We start from the raw sequence: 6840 nt of genomic DNA, 5'->3' as shown, positions 1-6840 counted from the left end.
TATTACAGATATTATATAACATATGATAATTATTTTTATAATAATTTTTCCCAAGAAGAGGCCAATAATTGAGCATAGCAACAGTTTAAAAAACACATTAGGGGCCAATTTTGTATTTCCAGTGTGAACATTCCAGAACAAACCCATTTGGCTCCATTGGAACCTGAAAAGGTTGTTGATCTAGAACCTACTGATACAAACAGTTCTATAAGGCACGTATCATTTAAGTGTATGAACACAGTTTACAATACCTGTTACACGCCTCCTTATAGAGGACATTATTTCTACTCACGCCGTCCGAGGCCTGATGTGAATTCGCAGAGATCAAACTCACACGGCGTTGCATAGCCAACCACTGGAGCCTGGTTGCTTAGTAACAGAGGAGCAATGTATTGAGACAGAATAGGCGATCAATTCTGCAGGGGTGGTGTGTGTGTCTGAGTGTGTGTGTGTGTGTGTGTATATACACTTGTTCTTATGTGGATATTCGCTTCGTTGTGTGATATTTATGCATGTTTGCATTTGAAGCTCATGTAATGTGTATTATTAATTATCAAGGGAGGGAAAGGGATGTGTATGTGTGTATGTGTGTATGTGTGTATGTGTGTATGTGTGTATGTGTGTATGTGTATATGACACAAGAGAGACACACAGAGTTGATGATGAACGATAAATACTACATTCTTTACAACATAAACATTTGTATAAATTCAAATATTGTAAATATAAAGTGACAGATTCAAGATGTACACTTGACAAATGTTTAACTTTTCAACATATCTCAAAAGGCCAAATCAGACATGGCCCTGACAGCATGGACTGGACCTGCAGAAGACTCTAATCGGGATGAAGGAATGGAAATTCTGACTTTCAAATACTTTCTAACTCATCTATATCTACAACCTCATCTTACTTCCTGTCTATCTATTCTAAATCTCCGACCTTGTCTTCCTGTTTCTTCTACATGTACAACCTCGTCTTCCTGTCTAACCATTCTAAATCTACAAACTCATATCACTTCCTGTCTTACTATTCTACATATACAACCTCACATTACTTCCTGTCTTACTATTCTACATCTACAACCTCACATTACTTCCTGTCTTACTATTCTACATCTACAACCTCACATTACTTCCTGTCTAACTATTCTACATCTACTAACTCATATTACTTCCTGTCTAACTATTATACATCTACAACCACACATTACTTCCTGTCTAACTATTATACATCTACAACCACACATTACTTCCTGTCTAACTATTATACATCTACAAACTCATCTGTACTTTGTCTCTGCAGGCCACAGGTTCCCGTTCCTGTCCTTGTTTCCTGTGGGGTTGGCCATGCCTGTCTGGTACAAGGGGGAGGTGGGAGAGCTTTGTCTCCTCCATACAGAAGCTCCTTCCCAGGCAGTGGAACACCTGCTTCTCCCAGGCACTCAGGGTCCCAAAGGGGGTTGGATTCGTGGAGCACCACGACGCACCACCCTCAAGCTGTTTATAAACACCTCCCCCCCCCCCCCCCCCCCCCACAGTTGTTTATATCCAAATGTAATATGAATTTAAAGGGCTAATCAATCGTGCAAACAAACAAAACTAAAATGTCAGTTGGGACGTTTGTATGGGTGTTTACAGTTCTGGCAGTTTGCCTCTGGTTTCAACGCAAGGCGACTGTTCCTGGCTGTGTTCTCACCCCTCTCCCTCAACCAGAGCCTGAGAAATATGCCTGTTTCATACACTCTATTGATTCAGCCTGGGAACAAAGACTGACAGAGAGGAATGGATGGAGGGAGGGAGGGAGGGAGGGAGGGAAGGAGGGAGGGAGGGAGGGAGGGAGGGAGGGAGGGAGGGAGGGAGGGAGGGAGGGAGGGAGGGAGGGAGGGAGGGAGGGAGGGAGGGAGGGAGGGAGGGAGGGAGGGAGGGAGGGAGGGAGGGAGGGAGGGAGGGAGGGAGGGAGGGAGGGAGGGAGGGAGGGATGATGAAGAGATATGAAGAATGTTCTCCATTTGTACGATTTTCTTTTTTGGGGGGTGGGGGGCACAATTTATGGGGATGATCCATGAGGATTGTCCATGCGCTGGAATATTCAACATGCCGTAAATCAAACGGAGTGTTATGCAGATGCTGGGCCCCAGTTGGCTGGAGCTTTTAGCAATATAATAAACACCAACCCAAGGCAAGAAGTGACATTTGTAAACATTTTACATAAAAAAATCTCAAGCCCTGAAGTTGTCATATTTTTGTTTGGAATGTCGAAATAAAGGTTGATGGATAACGATAGAGAGAAATTGAAGAGAAAGAGAGAGAGAGAGAGGGGGGGGGTAGAAGGGACAGCGAGAAAGAGATGGGGTGACAACAGGGGGGATGGAGAGAGATGGAGCCACAGAGCGATGGAAGAGAGAGAGAAATGGAAGATGGATCAGAGAGAGAGATAGAAGATGGAAGAGAGAGATGGAAGAGAGAGAAAGAGAGAAGGCTGGAGGGGAAAGAGAGTTGGGCTGGTGTTAAGGTGATTAGTCTGGTGGGCTGGCGATAGAGAGAGTTGATCAATAAGCTATCGACCCCTTCAGGGGAGTGTCAGGGGGATAGTGGGAAAGAAAGAGAGGAGGGGGCCATGGGTTGACTTTTAAAAATCCTTTACTCTGCAGATGACAAATAACATGCTGGATGGGAAGGGACCAGGAAAACACCTCTATTTCTATTCATTCTGGAGCTTAATTGCCTACAAACCTCTCTGACACACATGCATACATGCAGATACACACACACACACACACAGTCTACCCACACATACAACACAGAGGTACACACAAGCACGCCCACACAATCCCTCACACCCATAACACACACACACACACACACACACAGAGAAACACACACTCTATGGTCCATGTTCCCAGAAGTGACAGCTGAGCAGGCCAGTGAAGGGAGCTTGTATTGAGCTTCATGCAGTGCAGCTGCTTAACAGACCACAGCCTCACAGAATTTCTGTAGACTCCAATACCAAGTCCAATATCTCTCAGCCCTCACAAAGGACTCACTTTATAACACAGGTGGTGCCCGATCCGTCTTTGCATTAGTGTGTGGCTGACTTAAACTGAAGAAAGGTGCATTTAGTGAACAGGAAAGTTATCGAATGTAACCTAACCGCACATTTGAGCTGAGGTAAGGAGGAAAGCACGTTTTCTCTAACGATCCAGTCTCCTTCAAGTGCTAAAGTTATTAAAACTACCTTGCACTTTATTAATTATGGTAGATGGTGAAATAGAGCAGTGATGATACATAGAATGATGATCTGTCCTGTGCCAATATGTGCACACAAACACACACACACACACACACAGATACACACACAGTGAGACACCACACACACACACACACACACACACACAAGAGGGTCATTAGTATTCCAAAAAGGCAGATGAGTGAAAACTATTAATAAACATTCAATACAGCAGAGCTAATGAAATAAGTCTATCCACGTAACCAAAGATGACAGACAGAGAGGGACAGAGAGAGAGAGAGAGAGAGAGAGAGAGAGAGAGAGAGAGAGGGGAAGGTAGAGAGACAGAAGGAAACAGTGAGAGAAAGATAGAATGTGTGTGCATGTGTGCGTATGGGCATGTGTGTGTTCGTGTGTGTGAGTCTGTGTGTGTGTGGGTGTGTGTGTGTGTGAGTCTGTGTGTGTGTGTGTGTGTGTGTGTGTGTATGGGTGTGTGTGTGCAAACGATGATGACTGGTGTCAGTGTTACCACGTTGGTTGCTCCCCAGAGTGACGTGAACCATGCGGTCAGGGGTCAGGGGTCAGAGTTCAAGGTTCAGGGGTCAGCGTTCTCAGGATGGATGTCAGGGTGAGAGTGGAGGGGACGGTTATTGAACAACACATCATGTTTATCGTCAGCCCTCAAAACCGGAAGTGTGTTTTACGAGCAAGCGTGTCTAAACCGGGGTTAGCGGGGAGCAGGACGGCCCCCCTGCTGTGGACCAAGACACTTGGGGGGGGGGGTTTTGAACCTGTGAATCACCACGGTCCGACACACTCCCCCTCAGGAAGCTGGAAGAGGTGGAGGCCAGGAGGGATGGCTTCTACAGGTATGCCAAGCGCTCAAATCTCCATCCTGAGAGCAGCTCACTCTCCCAGTTACACCACGAAAGACGCCATCGCTTCCCACCCTCCCTTCCCACCCTCCCTTCCCACCCTCCCTTCCCACCCTCCCTTCCCACCCTCCCTTCCCACCCTCCCTTCCCACCCTCCCTTCCCACCCTCCCTTCCCACCAGAGAGGTGGATGGGATGGAGGAGAGGAGTTCATGGGAATGACACATCGTCCACACCCTGAGAACTATGAAGACTACTTCTCTCTCTATCTCTGTCTCTCTATCTCTGTCTTTGTCTGTCTGTCTGTCTGTCTTGCATGCCTTATTTTCCTCCTGCTCTTCTCCTCTCGTCTCTCTCTCTTATACACCTTTCTCTCCTTGCTATGTCCTTGTCGGATGCCAGCCCCTCCCTCCATCCCGCCCGCTTTCTCTATCCATCCATTCCTCCGCCCAGCCCCCCCCCAACCCCCCTCCCCCCCCATGCAGCCCCTCAGATTAATGTACAGATATTGACGAGCCAGCTGCTGGAGAGAGGAAGGGGTGAGGGAGGGGGATAAATCAAGAGGAGGAAGCAAGGAAGGGAGGAAGGGATGTGAAAGGAGGGCAAGGGTGTGATCAGTCCTCAAAGAGAAAACAGGGACTCCTGATAGTGACGTTGGTCATCTGAGCCAAGCTCCCTCTGATGCACACACACACACACACAGACACACACACACACAGACACACACAGACACACACAGACACACACACACACACACACAGACACACACAGACACACACTCACATACGCACGCACAGACACGCACCACGTCATTTTGTTTGACCACTTCATTCAGACACGTTTAACACACTGTTCGTACCTGAATGTGGTTAAACTGACGTCCACCTCAGACCTGCAACAGGAAGGCAAAGTGACAGATCCTTTAAACATCTCATATAACGCCTCGGCCGATAAGACTTCAGCCCTGTAAAGTGGATAAGATGCTTTAAAAGGACAGGCTACGAAGGGCCAAATTGGTCAATACACCAATTATATAGATGAGGGTATGGAAAGGGCAGATGATGGCCAATCAGTGGAGTGCTTTACCCGGCCTCTGCCTGCAGCTGACCCCACAACCACCGTCGATGACCTCAGAGGTCAAAGGTCACCACTCCAGGGGTCAGAGGAAATTAGCATAGCACTGGACAGAAGGCCGTCACCATGGCAACGCCGGCACTGTCCATAGACCTGGGCGAGTGTGTGAGCAACGCGCATGCGTGTCTGTGTGTGTCTGTGTGTGTCTGTGTGTGTCTGTGTGTGTCTGTGTAGTCAGTACTTCAACTTTTACCAGAGTCTTTTTTCAAATGAGTATCTATACTTCTACTTGAGTGAAGGATGTGTGTACTTTAGTACTTTTGTGTGTATGAGAGGGAGAGGTGATGATATAACCTCAAGTCCGTCTCTTCCAGTAACTAGGCTACAGCTCTCTCTAGTGGACAACATACGTAAGGTTGCAAGTGCACGTGGACGATTTAAAATCCTCTCTTTGGAAAATAAAATAACTTTTCAAGGAGATCTTATCCTCTGAGTAAGACATCACGTGATGAGCAATTAAAACATCTAAACGCCAAGAGAGAAGATGTTGAAGACTGCTCGTGAGCTGCGGAGAAACGTAGAGCGCTGGCTCAGTAGAGCCCTCGCGAGCAGAAGAAATCTGCCCAGACCTCGGTTTGGTGACCTATGTAGATCAGGGCTGCACAGGCACGTTCCTGGAGAGTTCCTGCATAGATTACACACGTGCACGTGCACACACACACACACACACTTACAGGGTTGGAGTGTAGTGTACCAGTGGCAGTTCTACACGGGGGCCTACAGGGGCCAGGGCCCCCTCTGTGGGCCCCCTGAACTGACTGAATAACAAAATGTTTGTTCGTTTTTTAATGTTGTTTTTCTTCTTCTCGTCATCATGAAACGAGGAAGGGACATTGCAGCCTTTTTTGCCCCAGTAAATTAAAAAAGAGTGAGAATCATATCAAGGTATTGAGAGAGCTGAGGAGCTGGAAGGGGGAGAGCCAGAGCCTTTTGTATGATTTTACAGTTTTTCACGATTGCTAAAATAATTTAATTTCTTGAAACAGTCAACCGTTTACTCAAAACTATAAACACAAAACCAAATATAGCTGCAAGCAGCAATGGCGGATTCCTCCTTCAAAATGGCAAAATGTTGTAAAATTGACATAATAGATAGTTACACTGGGATTAACCAGAATACTTGACACTTTAATTTCTGATCATCAGAACATCATCTTCTCCTGTGAGGAACCAGACACGATCACAATCCTTGGCTCCTCCTTTTCCCCATCCAGATAACATGTGTTTAAAAGTATTGCACTTGGGAATGCTGCCACCCAGTGGTAGGACTGTAGTACTACCAGCACTGGGTTTCTAGACAAGGGGTTCTCAAACTTTTTGGGACCAAGGACCCCTTACAGGGGTCATGTTTTTGAGGTTCATGTTGTTTAATTGTAACTTGTTTAACTACATGCTCTTATGGTTCTTCCCTTTGGCACTTATTTGCGTTTCACAATGTATGCTTCATGTTTTGGCTGCCCGCAATGTTTTGGGGCTATCTCGTTGTTATGATCAGTGACCTATGCACTTTAGTAAAGCTCTCTGTTGGAAGTCGCTTTGGATAAAAGCATCTGCTAAATGAATACATGTCATGTAAATGTACAGGGGAGAACATTTTCCAAGGA

The sequence above is a fragment of the Hypomesus nipponensis genome, chromosome 10, assembly GCF_054491055.1.
Source record: "Hypomesus nipponensis isolate SF chromosome 10, ASM5449105v1, whole genome shotgun sequence".
In the NCBI taxonomy this organism is placed as follows: domain Eukaryota; kingdom Metazoa; phylum Chordata; class Actinopteri; order Osmeriformes; family Osmeridae; genus Hypomesus; species Hypomesus nipponensis.
The sequence above is the reverse complement of the archived record's forward strand: the minus strand, read 5'-3'. Positions refer to the sequence as shown.